Source organism: Heptranchias perlo, chromosome X, assembly GCF_035084215.1.
Source record: "Heptranchias perlo isolate sHepPer1 chromosome X, sHepPer1.hap1, whole genome shotgun sequence".
Taxonomy (NCBI): Eukaryota; Metazoa; Chordata; class Chondrichthyes; order Hexanchiformes; family Hexanchidae; genus Heptranchias; species Heptranchias perlo.
This window is the reverse complement of record NC_090370.1, coordinates 13,993,218-14,010,449: the sequence shown is the minus strand read 5'-3', so window position 1 is coordinate 14,010,449 and position 17,232 is coordinate 13,993,218.

Below are 17,232 nucleotides of genomic sequence, written 5' to 3'. Positions count from 1 at the left end.
AGCGAGGTGGTTGAAGGAAAGGGGGGGATAAAGGGACATGGGATTAGGATACTGTGGAGGATAAAGACCAACACAGCTCGGTTTCTGTGTTGTGATTTCGATGTATTTCTATCTAATACTGAGGTGATACCAACACCGAGGGAACTGTATCCCAACAGGGGGGGGGGCGGAGGAGGGAGGAGGGTGAAAACTGGGAAAAGAAGTGCAGAAAAATAACCTGGAAACATCAAATTATCAAAAACATGGATCACTGAATCAACAATGAATATTCCGATGATTTAACGAGCTGGCTCTGATTTTTGACAGCATTCACAAAGCATGATGAATCATTTTTGCAGGAATAAAACAGTAACCAAGACAGACAGCCACTCGTCACAAATAGACAGCTTACGAATCCAAACGGGAACAGTCAAACCGTCAACAATTAGCAGGAAGGGTGCGATCATAGAATCACAGATAATTTACGGCACAGAAGGAGGCCATTCGGCCCATCGTGTCCGCGCCGGCCGAAAATGAGCCACCCTGCCTGATCCCACTTTCCAGCACTTGGTCCGTAGCCTTGTAGGTCACAGCTCTTCAGGTACAATGATCATTTAGGTGGCAATTATCAAGCCTTCCCAAGGATCGATGTGGAGCAGTCTGGGACTGTAATATTACAGAGCAGGGGGGTGGGGGTGTGGGGAGGGAAGTGAAAACAGAAGCTGTGGAATAAAATTTTGCCCCTTCAACATCAGGGGGGAGAGACAACCAGAAGCTGGAAAAAAAATGCTCCTCTTGGTAAGTGCTTCAGGCATAAAGCCTGTAAACAAACATAGCTTCAGTGAAAGGGCTAGATCCCCTCAAAATACACCTAAGTAGGTCAATGAAAGATATGTCACTTTAAAAACAAGGCCTTCCTGATAGCATCGATTTCTAACAAACCTCAAATTTTTCTATGGTAAGGAAACAATGATAATACCACAATGCTCTTGTTGTCAGGTGAGATTTTCTTGATACGAGTGATGTTTTCTTTCAAACTGAACCAGTGAATCTGCTTACACCTTTCCCACCCTGTTCATTCCTAGGCCAGTGTTACTGATGTTTTGTCAAGGGCCACAATCCCAAATCAGTGTCTCGCTCAAGGGCCACTCTTAGGATTGCTGCAATGCTGCACACTGCAATGATAGGAGGTGCGTCTCTGTTACAGGTACAACCATAGATCCATAGACCAGTAGACCCATAGATCCATAGACACATAGACCAGTAGACCCATAGATCCATAGACACATAGACCTGTAGACCCTTAGATCCATAGACACATAGACCAGTAGACCCATAGACCCATAGATCCATAGACACATAGACCAGTAGACCCATAGATCCATAGACACATAGACCAGTAGACCCATAGATCCATAGATCCATAGACACATAGACCAGTAGACCCATAGATCCATAGACACATAGACCAGTAGACCCATAGATCCATAGACACATAGACCAGTAGACCCATAGACCCTTAGATCCATAGACACATAGACCAGTAGACCCATAGATCCATAGACACATAGACCAGTAGACCCGTAGATCCATAGATCCATAGACACAAAGACCAGTAGACCCAAAGATCCATAGACACATAGACCAGTAGACCCATAGATCCATAGACACATAGACCAGTAGACCCATAGATCCATAGACACATAGACCAGTAGACCCGTAGATCCATAGATCCATAGACACATAGACCAGTAGACCCATAGATCCATAGACACATAGACCAGTAGACCCAAAGATCCATAGACACATAGACCAGTAGACCCATAGATCCATAGACACATAGACCAGTAGACCCATAGATCCATAGACACATAGACCAGTAGACCCAAAGATCCATAGACACATAGACCAGTAGACCCATAGATCCATAGACACATAGACCAGTAGACCCATAGATCCATAGACACATAGACCAGTAGACCCATAGATCCATAGACACATAGACCAGTAGACCCATAGATCCATAGGCCCATAGATCCATAGACCAGTAGACCCATAGATCCATAGACCAGTAGACCCATAGATCCATATACACATAGACCAGTAGACCCGTAGATCCATAGGCCCATAGATCCATAGACCAGTAGACCCATAGATCCATATACACATAGACCCATAGATCCATAGGCCCATAGATCCATAGACCAGTAGACCCATAGATCCATAGGCCCATAGATCCATAGACCATTAGTCCCATAGATCCATAGGCCCATAGATCCATAAACCAGTAGACCCATAGATCCATAGACACATAGACCAGTAGACCCATAGATCCATAGACACATAGACCGGTAGATCCATAGGCCCATAGATCCATAGGCCCATAGGCCCATAGATCCATAGACCAGTAGACCCATAGATCCATAGACACATAGACCAGTAGACCCGTAGATCCATAGGCCCATAGATCCATAGACCAGTAGACCCATAGATCCATATACACATAGACCCATAGAGCCATAGGCCCATAGATCCATAGGCCCATAGATCCATAGGGCCATAGATCCATAGACCAGTAGACCCATAGACCCGTAGACCCATAGACCCGTAGACCCATAGATCCATAGACCAGTAGACCCATAGATCCATAGTCCCATAGATCCATAGACCATTAGTCCCATAGATCCATAGACCAGTAGTCCCATAGATCCATAGGCCCATAGATCCATAGACCAGTAGACCCATAGATCCATAGACACATAGATCCATAGACCATTAGTCCCATAGATCCATAGACCAGTAGTCCCATAGATCCATAGGCCCATAGATCCATAGACCAGTAGTCCCATAGATCCATAGACCAGTAGTCCCATAGATCCATAGGCCCATAGATCCAGAGACCAGTAGACCCATAGATCCATAGACACATAGATCCATAGACCATTAGTCCCATAGATCCATAGACCAGTAGTCCCATAGATCCATAGGCCCATAGATCCATAGACCATTAGTCCCATAGATCCATAGACCAGTAGTCCCATAGATCCATAGTCCCATAGATCCATAGACCATTAGTCCCATAGATCCATAGACCAGTAGTCCCATAGATCCATAGGCCCATAGATCCATAGACCATTAGTCCCATAGATCCATAGACCAGTAGTCCCATAGATCCATAGGCCCATAGATCCATAGACCAGTAGTCCCATAGATCCATAGACCAGTAGACCCATAGATCCATAGACCAGTAGACCCATAGGCCCATAGATCCATAGGCCCATAGATCCATAGGCCCATAGATCCATAGGCCCATAGATCCATAGACCAGTAGACCCATAGATCCATAGACACATAGATCCATAGACCATTAGTCCCATAGATCCATAGACCAGTAGACCCATAGATCCATATACACATAGACCCATAGAGCCATAGGCCCATAGATCCATAGGCCCATAGATCCATAGACCCGTAGACCCATAGACCCGTAGACCCGTAGACCCATAGACCCATAGACCCGTAGACCCATAGATCCATAGACCAGTAGACCCATAGATCCATAGTCCCATAGATCCATAGACCATTAGTCCCATAGATCCATAGACCAGTAGTCCCATAGATCCATAGGCCCATAGATCCATAGACCAGTCGACCCATAGATCCATAGACACATAGATCCATAGACCATTAGTCCCATAGATCCATAGACAGTAGTCCCATAGATCCATAGGCCCATAGATCCATAGACCATTAGTCCCATAGATCCATAGACCAGTAGTCCCATAGATCCATAGGCCCATAGATCCATAGACCAGTAGACCCATAGATCCATAGACACATAGATCCATAGACCATTAGTCCCATAGATCCATAGACCAGTAGTCCCATAGATCCATAGGCCCATAGATCCATAGACCATTAGTCCCATAGATCCATAGACCAGTAGTCCCATAGATCCATAGTCCCATAGATCCATAGACCATTAGTCCCATAGATCCATAGACCAGTAGTCCCATAGATCCATAGGCCCATAGATCCATAGACCAGTAGTCCCATAGATCCATAGACCAGTAGACCCATAGATCCATAGACCAGTAGACCCATAGATCCATAGGCCCATAGATCCATAGACCCATAGACCCATAGATCCATAGACCAGTAGACCCATAGATCCATAGGCCCATAGATCCATATCATGCCCTGGATTTCTTAGTCATGGCGCATATGTATGCAGGGATAATTAGAAGGCAGGTAACATCGAATGTCCCTGTATACTTCACCATTGCCAATACGTTCAAATCAGTGGTGTAGGGAGAGATCTTGACAACAGCATGGCCCTATCATGGACTTGTCAGACACAAATGAGGGCTCAGAGAAAGGGTTGGACATCCCAGGTTTGGGGCCTGGTCTGCTGCTTGTGTAGCCCTGAAGCAAAGTCCGGTGACCCGGCTGGAAGTAGACGTTGAGTGAGAATGAGGGGTTGGGCCCAATCGCGATACCTCCCGTGGTTGAATAGAAAACATAGGAACATAGGAACAGGAGTAGGCCATTCAGCCCCTCGTGCCTGCTCCGCCATTTGATAAGATCATGGCTGATCTGTGATCTAGCTCCATATACCTGCCTTTGGCCCATATCCCTTAATACCTTTGGTTGCAAAAAAGCTATTTATCTCCCATTTAAATTTAGCAATTGAGCTAGTATCAATTGCCATTTGCAGAAGAGAGTTCCAAACTTCTACCACCCTTTGTGTGGAGAAATGTTTTCTAATCTCACTCCTGAAAGGTCTGGCTCTAATTTTTAGACTGTGCCCCCTACTCCTAGAATCCCCAACCAGCGGAAATAATTTCTCTCTATCCACCCTATCCGTTCCCCTAAATATCTTATAAACTTCGATCAGATCACCCCTTAACCTTCTAAACTCTGGAGAATACAAACCCAATTTGTGTAATCTCTCCTCGTAACTTAATCCTTGAAGTCCGGGTATCATTCTAGTAAACCTACGCTGCACTCCCTCCAAGGCCAATATGTCCTTCCGAAGGTGCGGTGCCCAGAACTGCTCACAGTACTCCAGGTGCGGTCTAACCAGGGTTTTGTATAGCTGCAGCATAACTTCTGCCCCCTTGTACTCCAGTCCTCGAGATATAAAGGCCAGCATTCCATTAGCCTTATTGATTATTTTCTGCACCTGTTCATGACACTTCAATGATCTATGTACCTGAACCCCTAAGTCCCTTTGGACATCCACTGTTTTTAACTTTTTACCATTTAGAAAGTACCCTGTTCTATCCTTTTTTGATCCAAAGTGGATGACCTCACATTTGTCGACATTGAATTCCATTTGCCACAGTTTTGCCCATTCACCTAATCTATCAATATCCCTTTGTAATTTTATGATTTCATCTACACTGCTTACAATGTCATCAATCTTTGTGTCATCGGCAAACTTAGATATGAGACTTTCTATGCCTTCATCTAAGTCGTTAATAAATATTGTGAATAATTGAGGCCCCAAGACAGATCCCTGCGGGACTCCACTAGTCACATCCTGCCAATGTGAGTACCTACCCATTATCCCTACTCTCTGTCGCCTTTCGCTCAGCCAACTTCCTAACCAAGTCCGTACTTTTCCCTCAATTCCATGGGCTTCTATCTTAGTTAACAGTCTCTTATGTGGGACCTTATCAAATGCCTTCTGGAAGTCCATATAAATAACATCCATTGACATTCCCCTGTCCACTACTTTAGTCACCTCTTCAAAAAATTCAATCAGGTTTGTCAGGCACGACCTACCTTTCACAAACCCATGCTGGCTCTCTGATTAACTGAAAATTCTCGAGGTGTTCAGTCACCCTATCCTTAATTATAGACTCCAGCAATTTCCCCACAACAGATGTTAGGCTAACTGGTCTATAATTCCCTGGTTTCCCTCTCTCTCCTTTCTTAAAAAGCGGAGTGACATGTGCAATTTTCCAATCTAGAGGGACAATTCCTGAATCTAGAGAACTTTGAAAGATTATAGTTAGGGCATCTGCAATCTGCTCACCTACTTCCTTTAAAACCCTGGGATGGAAACCATCTGGTCCTGGGGATTTGTCACTCTTTAGTGCTATTATTTTCTTCATTACTGTTGCTTTACTTATGTTAATTTTATCGAGTCCCTGTCCCCGATTCAATATTAGTTTTCTTGGGATTTCCGGCATGCTATCCTCTTTTTCTACTGTAAATATTGACGCAAAGCTCACTTGCCAGGCTCACATATGAAGAAATGGTTACTTGCCTCAAATGAAACCAGAAAGTGGCCAGAAATGGAGCAAAGCTCAGTCAGCTTCGTAACTCTTCTGGTTCTCCTTATCGCACCATCCACACTCGCAATCTAAACCCAACCAGTTTTTTAAAAAAAATAACAGAAGGACTAAAATAAACAACAGGGTGTTAAAGTGTGCGAGAAACCTCTGAACAGTTTGATTTCTATTAACCGGAGGCATTAATGATTACAGCAGCTCTTTGCAAACAGTTCTGAATTTATCTCATCCGTTGCTATGGGATCGAGATCCACTTCAGCTCGACTCCCTTGGGTGCACTCATGCCTATGAGTCAGATCTGTTTCTCCGTGCTGGATTGCCCCCTAGTGTGAATTGACCGTCCAGACTCTGCGGGCAAGTTTGGCTCAAGGAACCTCATGGAATCATACAGCACAGAAGGAGGCCATTCGGCCCATCGTGCCAATTAGTTGCACGCCCCTGCTCTTTCCCCCGTAGCCCTGCAAATGTTTCCCCTTCAAGTATTTATCCAATTCCCGTTTGAAAAGTTATTATTGAATCTGCTTGTCCAGATTTGAGGCCTATTTGAACAACTGTCAGGAAACAGTCTGCAGTATGTCTCCAGTTTCATTCAATATATCAGCTCCCTTTTCTGAGCACAGGGCACATCAATCCCCTCTCCGACCATGGCTCGATACAATTTTAACAGATCTCGACACCTCTCAGATTTTAATGGCTGACCTTTACAGCTAGTTTCTTCAGTCAATGAAAGTGCAGTTTGTTTAGAAACGTTCTCTTATCTCCAAAACAGATGGTTGGAGCAAGGAGGAAGAAATTATAAGATAAGAATTGAAACTTTAACAATTTAGGAGGAAAGGTTCGGAAATGTAGGTCAGGCAAGGTGGAAAAAATCAGTTACGGTTAAAAATTAAAAATAGACAAAGAATGAAGGAGAATGGGGGTGAGTAGAATTAGTGTCTAAAAGGTTTTATTTGAATTAAATATGTGTACTTTAGTTCTGTAAGATCAATGTTGCCATAATAAAGCTATTGCTGATCTTTGAGTGGCTTTATTATTGTAATATTTATAGGTTCAAGTCCCACTCCAGAGACTTGAGAACAAAATCTAGGCTGACACTCCAATGCAGTACTGAGGGAGTGCTGCACTGTCAGAGGCGCCGTCTTTCGGATGAGACGTTAAGCTAAGGCCTCACCTGCCTGTTCAGGTGGATATTAAAGATCCCATGACACTATTGGAGGAAGAGCAGAAAGTTCTGTCATTGCCTTGGCCAACATTCCTCCCTCAATCAACACCACTAACGACACATTGACTGCTCATTCATCTTATTGCTGTTTTCAGGACCTTGCTGTGTGCAAATCGGCTGTTGCATTTGCCTACATTACAAAGTGACTACACTTCAAAGAAAGCAATTCATTGGCAGTGAAATGCTCTGAGATGTTTCTGAGAGATGTGATAAGGCGCTAAATAAATACAAGTTCTTTATTTTATTAGTGTTCGTTCCAGTATCACAGCTCTTGAGCTGAATATTTGCAAAACTGTTCTGTTTGTGGGACCTTGCTGTGCGCAGATTGACGGCTGTGTTTCGTTACATTATAACAGTGACTGCACTAACAAAAAAAAGTAACTAATTGGCTGTGTTAGGGTTGGTGTGGGACTTCCTGAGGTTGTGAAAGGTTCTATATAAATGCAAGCTCTTTGTTTCTAACAGTGAGAGGGATGTACACTGTAACCATAATTCAAATCCACTGATTTACTCAACTATTGAACTCATCTTTCCACTTCAAACTAACAGGGTTAATACTGCATTCAGAGCCAACTTGAATGCAACAATTGTGGTCCTGTTGTTTGCCAAAAGGAAGGAACCACTTGTGTTTATAGAGTACCTTTCATATCGCATTTATAACCAATAGATCACTTTTGATGTGCTGTCACTCTTGTTTTGTAGGCGAACATGGCACCCAATTTGCACACAGCAAGATCCCACAGATAGTAATCATAGAATCTTGGATGATTACAGCACAGAAGGAGGTCATTCAGCCCATCAAGCCCATGCCAGCTCTCTGCAAGAACAATCCAGCTAGTCCCACTCCCCCGCCCTTTCCCCGTAGCCCTGCAAATTTTTTCCATTCAAGTACTTATCCAGTTCCCTTTTGAAGGCCATGATTGAATCTGCCTCCACCACCCCCTCGGGCAGTGCATTCCAGATCATAACCACTCACTGTGTAAACAAGTTTCCTCCTTTGGTTCTCTTGCCTTAAATCTATGTCCTCTGGGTTCTTGACTCTTCCACCAATAGGGAAGAGTTTCTCTCTATCTACTCTCTTCATGATTTTGAACACCTCTATCAAATCTCCTCGCAACCTTCTCTGCTCTAAGGAGAACAACCCCAGCTTCTCCAGTCTATCCACGTGACTGAAGTCCCTCATCCCTGGAATAATTCTAGTAAATCTCTTCTGCACCCTCTCTAAGGCCTTCACATCTTTCTTAAAGTGCGGTGCCGAGAACTGGACACAATACTCCAGTTGTGGCCAAACCAGTGTTTTATAAAGGTTCAACATAACTTCCTTCAGGTACATAATCAGATGATCTGTTTTAGTGGTGTTTGAGGGATAAATATTGGCCAGGAGAACTCCCCTGCTCTTCTTCCAATAGTGCTATGGGATCTTTTACATCCACCTGAGAGGGCAGATAGGGCCCCAGTTTAACATCTCATCTGAGAGACAGCACCTGCAACAATGCAGCACTCCCTCAGTACTGGTACTGGAGTGTCAGCATGGATTCCATACTCAAGTCTCATGGAGTGGGACTTGAACCCACAACTTTCTGACTCTTCAGTGAGTGTGCTACCAACTGAGCCACAGTTGACACCTTGTTATGTGTATTCACAGTGAAAATTCAACTGTCTCGGTGAGATCTTCTAGGTCTGGCGAATGCATAGCATCAGGCACCACATTGGGAGAAGATTTATTCTGTTGCTATGCGTAGCAAAATAGGAAAGCCAATCTTTATAAACGCATTTATGAATTCACTGCACATGAAGCAGAGAAGAAATCTCCCCTCCCTACAGCTGCTGGAAATTATGATTGACAGCAAAACTGGTCATTCACAGATTGTCCCAGGACTTGCTGTTTAAAAGTCCCACCCCCCCTCCCATGGAAAATGACTGAGAATGAAAAGCTGCAGGGAAGGTCATTTTTAGGAACAATAAAAGTGACCAGAATTTGCCTTTTGTAAAAATTGAAACAGGATAGAGCATGAACTTTTCATCTTCTGAGATAACTTTAATAGCAAAAACATGTAAACTGTATGCTGATCTCTTGCAACTACAGTAAAACAGCAGAACGCAGATACAGCTGAGAAATCCAATGAATGGAGAAAGATTCGTGCAGCAATGTCTCAGAGAGCATCCTTATATTTTGTAGTGTATTCTGAACGGCTACATCAGCTGCATTACTTTCACTTCTGTTAATATTCAGCACTCAAAAACAACCATTGTCCATATAAACAGTAGCAAGTTCTGGAAAGACTGTATCATGATTCACGTTTGGAGGGAGATTCTGAATAAAAGTCCTGAATTTAAATGTTTATTTAAGCACAAAATACTGTTGGAATCGTAGAATGATACAGCACAGGAGGCCATTTGGCCCATCGTGCCTGTGCCGACTCTTTGAAAGAGCTGTCCAATTAGTCCCACTCCCCTGCCCTTTCCCCTTTGCCCTGCAAATTTTTCCCCTTCAAGTATTTATCCAATTCCCTTTTGAAAATTACGATTGAATCTGCTTCCACCACCCTTTCAGACAGCGCATTCCAGATCGTAACAATCGCTGCGTAAAAAATGTTCTCCTCACCTTGCCTCTGGTTCTTTTGCCAATCACCTTAAATCTGTGTCCTCTGGTTACCGACCCTTCTGCCACTGGAAACAGTTCCTCCTTATTTACTCTATCAGAACCGTTCATGATTTTGAACACCTCTATCAAATCTCCTCTTAACCTTCTCTGCTCTCAGGAGAACAATCCCAGCTTCTCCAGTCTCTCCACATAACTGAAGTCCCTCATCCCTGGTACCATTCTAGTAAATCTCTTCTGCACCCTCTCTAAGGCCTTGACATCCTTCCTAAAGTGCGGTGCCCAGAATTGGACACAATACTCCAGCTGAGGCCTAACCAGTGTTTTATAAAGGTTTAGCATGACTTCCTTGCTTTTGTATTCAATGCCTCTATTAATAAACATGATGTGGAGATGCCGGTGATGGACTGGGGTGGACAAATGTAAGGAATCTTACAACACCAGGTTATAGTCCAACAGTTTTATTTGAAAATCAGAAGCTTTCAGAGCTTTACCTCCTTCGTCACTCATCTGACGAAGGAGGAAGCTTCCGAAAGCTTGTGATTTTCAAATAAAACTGTTGGACTATAACCTGGTGTTGTAAGATTCCTTACATCAATTAATAAAGCCCAGGATCCCATATGTGGAGATATTTGGTGAAGAATGAAATATGGAAATTGATTAAATTTTTTCTTAAGTCTTTTTTTTTTGCCTTTGCTATAAAAACTCGCACCTTAAACAGATGGACTGCAAAAGACCTGTTTCTGCGTATTACATGTGGACATTTACTTACTTATCGAACTGTGGTACTCGAGGGAACAAATGGATTAATTTATATCAATCGGCAGTGGGTAGGAAAAACACGATTTATTCATTTTGCAGGAACCAAACATAATAACAAATACTTGCATCACTGTCTCTGGGGAGATCTCTTAAAGACTTCTTTCCAAATCCTTTAATTGGAATTGTGCTCTGCCTTTACATTCCAGCAGCCTTCCCTTTTGCAACAGCATAACCACTGTGAGCAATGCCGCAGGAGATCTATCTTTATATAGAGATATATTTCGAGAACATCCCAAATTTACCTGAATAAAGCTTTTGAAATGTGTCCTCTATTGTTTGAGAATTATTTGAAGAAAAGCTAATCAAATCGCCGACTGGAAGCTGAAGAGAAGCATTTGAGCAGTTGGGCTGACTAAATGCTACTGATGTATTTTGAGGAAGTGTGCACACTGCACATGCTCAGACTACATGATCTGCCTTCAGCTAATTGGGTCACAGCTTTGGACAAATATATGAAGTTAAAACTCAGGCTTTTGGGAGAGGCTGAAGCCGTCAAGTAAAACCTCTAATGAATGAAACGATACAACAGACAATTAAATGGGCAAATTTAATTAAGTTGGTATGAAATGTGCAGTTTTTTAATGTTTTTATTTTGTTTAAAATCTTATTTTTGGTGAGACATCCTATTTTCTATTTCCTTTATTCACCATTTTGAACTTTAAAGGAGAAAGGAAGCTCTTTGTAAAAATATATTTCACATATCGTCTTATCTGTCTATCTACCTGTCCATCTGTCTATCTATCTGTCTGTCTGTCTATCTACCTGTCTGTCTGTCTGTCTATCTATCTGTCCGTCTGTCTATCTATCTGTCCGTCTGTCTATCTATCTGTCTGTCTGTCTATCTACCTGTCCGTCTGTCTATCTATCTGTCTGCCTGTCTATCTACCTGTCCGCCTGTCTATCTATCTGTCCGTCTGTCTATCTATCTGTCTGTCTGTCTATCTACCTGTCTGTCTGTCTATCTATCTGTCTGTCTGTTTATCTACCTGTCTGTCTGTCTATCTACCTGTCCATCTGTCTATCTAGCTGTCCACCTCTCCGTCTGTCTGTCTATCTACCTGTCCGTCCGCCTGTCTATCTGTCCACCTGTCTATCTGTCCGCCTGTCTATCTGTCCGCCTGTCTATCTGTCCGCCTGTCTATCTGTCCGCCTGTCTATCTGTCCGCCTGTCTATCTACCTGTCCGTCTGTCTATCTACCTGTCCGTCTGTCTATCTACCTGTCCGCCTGTCTATCTACCTGTCCGCCTGTCTATCTATCTGTCTGTCTGTCTATCTATCTGTCCGTCTGTCTATCTACCTGTCCACCTGTCTATCTACCTGTCTGTCTGTCTGTCTATCTATCTGTCCGTCTGTCTATCTACCTGTCCGCCTGTCTATCTACCTGTCCATCTGTCTATCTATCTGTCCGCCTGTCTATCTGTCCGCCTGTCTATCTGTCCGCCTGTCTATCTGTCCGCCTGTCTATCTGTCCGCCTGTCTATCTGTCCGCCTGTCTATCTATCCGCCTGTCTATCTGTCTGCCTGTCTATCTGTCTGTCTGTCTATCTACCTGTCCGTCTGTCTATCTATCTGTCCATCTGTCTATCTACCTGTCTGTCTGTCTATCTACCTGTCCGCCTGTCCGTCTGTCTGTCTATCTACCTGTCCGTCTGTCTATCTACCTGTCCATCTGTCTATCTATCCGTCTGTCTATCTGTCCGCCTGTCTATCTGTCCGCCTGTCTATCTGTCCGCCTGTCTATCTACCTGACTGTCTGTCTATCTACCTGTATGCCTGTCTATCTATCTGTCTGTCTGTCTATCTACCTGTATGCCTGTCTATCTACATGTCCGTCTGTCTGTCTACCTGTCCGCCTGTCTGTCTACCTGTCCGCCTGTCTGTCTACCTGTCCGCCTGTCTGTCTACCTGTCCGCCTGTCTGTCTACCTGTCCGCCTGTCTATCTACCTGTCCGTCTGTCTATCTATCTGTCCGCCTGTCTATCTACCTGTCCGTCTGTCTGTCTATCTATCTGTCCATCTTTCCATCTGTCTATCTACCTGTCCGCCTGTCTATCTACCTGTCCGTCTGTCTATCTACCTGTCCGTCTATCTATCTACCTGTCCGCCTGTCTATCTATCTGTCCGTCTGTCTACCTGTCCGCCTGTCTATCTACCTGTCCGCCTGTCTATCTACCTGTCCGCCTGTCTATCTACCTGTCCACCTGTCTGTCTATCTGTCCGCCTGTCTATCTACCTGTCCGCCTGTCTATCTACCTGTCCGCCTGTCTATCTATCTGTCCGTCTGTCTATCTACCTGTCCGCCTGTCTATCTACCTGTCTGTCTGTCTGTCCATCTATCTGTCCATCTGTCCGTCTGTCTATCTACCTGTCCGTCTGTCTATCTACCTGTCCGTCTGTCTGTCTACCTGTCCGTCTGTCTATCTATCTGTCTTCTAAAAATGATTGTGATTGTCTGTGTCTGTACATTCCCAAACATCCCATTGATCTGTTGTGACCCTGTGACTATTAATTATTATTGGTGGGACCAATCCCGTACTCCTGAACCAAGTTGGAAGCAGCTTTCCTGCTTTCGGCCTCTCCCTCTCCCAGCTGCCTGAATCGAGAGCCACCTGTACCACTTCTCCCCTTGTGGAGCCTGGCCTCTGGTCTCTCCTCTCCCGACTCCAGGCATCTATCTCCTCTCTTGGCCCCAGCCTCTTCCCATATAGTCCCAGCCTCTGGCTTTTCCCCACTCCACCAGCTGCCTCTGGAACCAATCTCCCTTCTCCTGGTCTTGTTTCAGGGTAGCTGGAGTGTGGAGGTGCCTGTACCATGGTGAGTATGAGGCAGTAGCTTCCCTCAACTCCTTTCCCCTCGGGCTTGGCTCCCCAGGCTCAGCCCTAGTTTATATTGGCTGATGACCTCTCCCTGCCAAGCCTCCTTGACGTTGCAGTGTGGGTCCTGCCTCTCCTTGCTTCATCCCAGCGCTGAGCCCTCTGCTCCCTCCCGACTTGAGCCCCTACTCCCTTCCAGATCCAGGCTCATGACTCTCAATTTCTCTCTTATCTGTGCAAATTGCAGCAGGTACCAGATGCCCCAGTTTCAGTTGGACAATGGCTCCAAATGCATTGCAACAACAACAACTACTTGCATTTATATAGCACCTTTAACATAGTAAAACGTCCCAAGGTGCTTCACAGGAGCGATTATCAAACAAAATTTGACACCGAGCCACATAGGGAGATATTAGGGCAGGTGACCAAAAGCTTTGTCAATGAGGTAGGTTTTAAGGAGCGTCTTAAAGGAGGAGAGAGAGGTAGAGAGGCAGAGAGGTTTAGGGAGGGAATTCCAGAGCTTAGGGCCTAGGCAGCTGAAGGCACGGCCGCCAATGGTGGAGCGAATAAAATCGGGAATGTGCAAGAGACCAGAATTGGAGGAGCGCAGAGATCTCGGAGGGTTGTAGGGCTGGAGGAGGTTACAGAGATAGGGAGGGGCGAGGCCATGGAGGGATTTGAAAACAAGGATGAGAAATTTTAAAATCGAGGCATTGCTGGACCAGGAGCCAATGTAGGTCAGTGAGCACAGGGGTGATGGGTGAACGGGACTTGGTGCGAGTTAGGATACGGGCAGCAGAGCTTTGGATGAGCTCAAGTTTACGGAGGGTGCAAGGTGGGAGGCCGGCCAGGAGAGCATTGGAATAGTCGAGTCTGGAGGTAATAAATGTAAGGAGTCGTGCAACACCAGGTTATAGTCCAACAGCTTTATTTGAAATCACAAGCTTTCGGAGCTTTGCTCCTTCATCAGGTGAGTGAAGGGTTCCATAAAGGCACAGCATATATAGTCAGAGAACAATGCCTGGTGATTACAGATAATCTTTCTAACTGCCCCCTATCACACCTCGGCAGAGAGATAATCACAGCAATCAAAGGAGTGAATGGTGTTCAGACAGGTTAGTCAGGGAAACATTACATCCAAGAATACTGAATACACAAGGGGTCAGATAACAAAGACAGAGAGAGAGAGAGATAGACCCGAAAGGCAGAGAGAGAGAGAGAGAATGACCAGTTGTATTAAAAACAGATAACTTTTTTTCGCTGGTGGGGTTACGTGTAGCGTGACATGAACCCAAGATCCCGGTTGAGGCCGTCCTCATGGGTGCGGAACTTGGCTATCAATTCCTGCTCGACGATTTTGCGTTGTCGTGTGTCTCGAAGGCCGCCTTGGAGAACGCTTACCCGAAGATCGGAGGCTGAATGTCCCTGACTGCTGAAGTGTTCCCCGACTGGGAGGGAACCCTCCTGTCTGGCGATTGTTGCGCGGTGTCCGTTCATCCGTTGTCGCAGCGTCTGCATGGTCTCGCCAATGTACCATGCTCCGGGGCATCCTTTCCTGCAACGTATGAGGTAGACAACGTTGGCCGAGTCGCAGGAGTATGAACCATGTACCTGGTGGGTGGTGTCCTCTCGTGTGATGGTGGTATCTGTGTCGATGATCTGGCATGTCTTGCAGAGGTTACCGTGGCAGGGTTGTGTGGTGTCGTGGACGCTGTTCTCCTGAAAGCTAGGTAATTTGCTGCGAACGATGGTCTGTTTGAGGTTGGGTGGCTGTTTAAAGGCGAGTAGTGGAGGTGTGGGGATGGCCATAGCGAGGTGTTTGTCCTCATTGATGACATGTTGAAGGCTGCGGAGAACATGGCGTAGTTTCTCCGCTCCGGGGAAGTACTGGACGACAAAGGGTACTCTGTTGGTTGCGTCCCGTGTTTGTCTTCTGAGGAGGTCTATGCGATTTTTCACTGTGGCCCGTCGGAACTGTCGATCGACGAGTCGAGCATCATATCCCGTTCTTACAAGGGCGTCTTTCAGCGTCTGTAGGTGTCCATCGCGTTCCTCCTCGTCTGAGCAAATCCTGTGTATTCGCAGGGCCTGTCCATAGGGGATGGCCTCTTTGACGTGGTTAGGGTGGAAGCTGGAAAAGTGGAGCATCATGAGGTTGTCCGTGGGCTTGCGGTAGAGTGAGGTGCTGAGGTGCCCGTCTTTGATGGAGATTCGTGTGTCCAAGAAAGAAACCGATTCTGAGGAGTAGTCCATGGTGAGTTTGATGGTGGGATGGAACTTGTTGTCGGAGGTAACAAAGGCATGGATGAGGGTTTCAGCAGCAGATGAGCTGAGGCAAGAACAGAGACAGACCTGTGACCTCTACAGGAAGTGGAGATGCATCCCTGGCCAGACTTTTTGCACCCTGTTCTCTCCCAGACCCCAGACCCCACTCCTTTCCAATTTGAGAACCCCTCCCCAACCCCACCCCCCACAAAGTCCGAGACCCTGTCCTCCTACTCCCCCCTGCTCCCTCCTTCATATTTAGGGACGGGTGAGATGGGTTCTTTGGCCATCAGAGGACTCTGGGAGAGGTGAGGGGAAAAGGAAAGAGTGAGAGATATACAGAAAGAGAGAGACATCCAACGAAACGTATGTGAGAGGCATGCAGAGAGAAAGGAGCCAGAGGGAAGGAGAGACTTACAGGAAGAGGGAGGGAGAATGACTTAGGAAACAATTGGAGATGAACAGAGACTGATGACAATGAGAGGCACAGAGAGAGAGAGAGAGAGACAGGAGAAAGAGGGAGACAGAAAATGACAAACAGAAGACAGAAGAGAAGGACAGAGAGATGGAGATAGAAAGAATTTTAAAGTGGGAGGCAGGTAGATAGACAGGTGCATGAAGGCAATGCCATGGCAGATCAACTTGTTATTGAAAAGAACACTAAGAGCATTCCTCAATATGATCTGAGCTACCTTCAGTTCAGTGATTAGTATTCACTCCCAGAGAACCCAGCAGTTTTGGATCTCCCTCCACACCCTGATAATGTGCTTTAAATGATTGGGCATTGTGGGTAGCTCCGAGCATGAAGCTGGAAGCCATTGCTTTAAGCTGCTTCTATTCAGAAATCAGGAGACCGATGTCCGTGAGCCGAGAAGGCCCAAAGACCCATTAAAAAACTGGTGGGAATAACTATCAGCGTCCGTGACGGGGCACACTTGGGGTGTGCTCTTAAAGGGGCAGCCACCACAGAAACAAATTCACCTCTCGAACTCTCAGACGGCGAGCGTCAAAGACTTGAAGTGACTTTCCTAAACAGGTTAGTGTCTCCAATCAAATCGCGGGCAGAGGAATGTCAACGCGATTTGACGTTGGAATGTTATTTATCACCAACGCTCGTTCCCGCCCTGAGCCCTTCACTGTGCAGAGTAGGCCAGCCAACGCATGTTGCCTGAACTAGTTGGAATTTCTGCTGCAGCGTCTGCGATGGTGCACACTGCAAGCCATTT